Below are 1,438 nucleotides of genomic sequence, written 5' to 3'. Positions count from 1 at the left end.
TTTTCTGAGGTGTGTTTCCTGTAGACAGCAGATATATGGGTCATCTTTTCTTATCCACTCAGTTATCCTATGTCTTTTGATTGGGGCATTTAATCCATTTACATTTAGAGTTATTATTGATAGATACTTGTTTGTCGCCATTTTTATTCTTTACCCCAGTGTTCCTTCTTTGTTTCCTATTTTTTTCTTTTTACAGCAGACCCTTTAGCATTTTTTGCATTGCTGGTTTGGTGGTTATAAACTCCCATAGTCCTTTTTGTCTGTGAAGCTCCTGATTTCACTCTCAATTTTGATTGATAGTCTTGCTGGAAACAGTATTCTTGGATTCAGAACCTTCCTTTGCATGACTTTGTATATTTCATTCCATTTCCTTCTTGCCTGATGTGTTTCTGTTGAGAAATCAGTCGCTAGTCTGATGGGGGATCCTTTGTGTGAGTTTTTTCTTCCCTATATCAGGAAATTTTTCTGTCATTATTTCTTCAAATAGGTTTTCTATTCCTTGCTCAGTTTCCTCTCCTTCTGGCACCCCTATTATGTGGATGTTTTTTTCATTTCGTGTTGTCCCAAATTTCTCTTAGGCTCTCCTCCTGCTTTTAAATTTTTTTTTCTAGAAGCTGCTCTGCTTGGGTATATTTTCCTACCTTGTCTTCTAGCTCACTGATGTGGTCCTCTGCTTCATCTAGTCTACTCTTGATGCTTTCTATTGAGTTCTTTATAGCAATGATATCATTTTTCATTTCTTCTTGGCTGTTCTTCATTTCCTCTTGGTTCTTACACATATTGTTGAATTTGTCTTCCATTCTTTTCATTCACCTTATGACCATTTCTCTGAATTCTTTCTCTGACAGGTTGCTTTCCTCCACTTCATTTACTTCCTTTTCTGGTGATGCCCGTTTTTCTTTAATCTGCAGGCTGTTTCTTTGTCTCCCCATGATTTCTCTTCTCCGGGTGTTTGGTTATGTAGTTCTCTCTCTGCTGCGTTGATTTAAAGGCACAAAATACAACACAACAAGGTACAAAGCACAAGGCATTGAACACAAATGTATTCATGATACTAATAACCCCAAATAAAGGTGACCACCAGAGAAAAGAGAATTAGGGGATAAGAGATAAAGAAGAAGAGAAAAAGAAAAAAAGAAAAATAGAAAAAAAGGAGTGCAAAAATGAAATTAGGAAAAGGAAAAAAAAGTAAGAGAGAAAAGAAAGAATGAAATAGAAGATGGGAAGAAACTATTTATATGGGGAGAAAACTCCAATAGAACAGCTACTAATCCCAACAAGTGCCAGCAACAGATACCTAGAGATGAATGCAAACTACAAACAACAACTAATATCAAGCGAGGCAAGGGAAAACAGAAGCAAAAAATACCCGGAAAAAAAACTAACAAAAAAATATAATAAGAAAAAGCGAAACAATCTCACAAACAAGCATAAAAAA

This window comes from Myotis brandtii, unplaced genomic scaffold (assembly GCF_000412655.1).
Source record: "Myotis brandtii unplaced genomic scaffold, ASM41265v1 scaffold179, whole genome shotgun sequence".
NCBI lineage: Eukaryota > Metazoa > Chordata > Mammalia > Chiroptera > Vespertilionidae > Myotis > Myotis brandtii.
The sequence above is the reverse complement of the archived record's forward strand: the minus strand, read 5'-3'. Positions refer to the sequence as shown.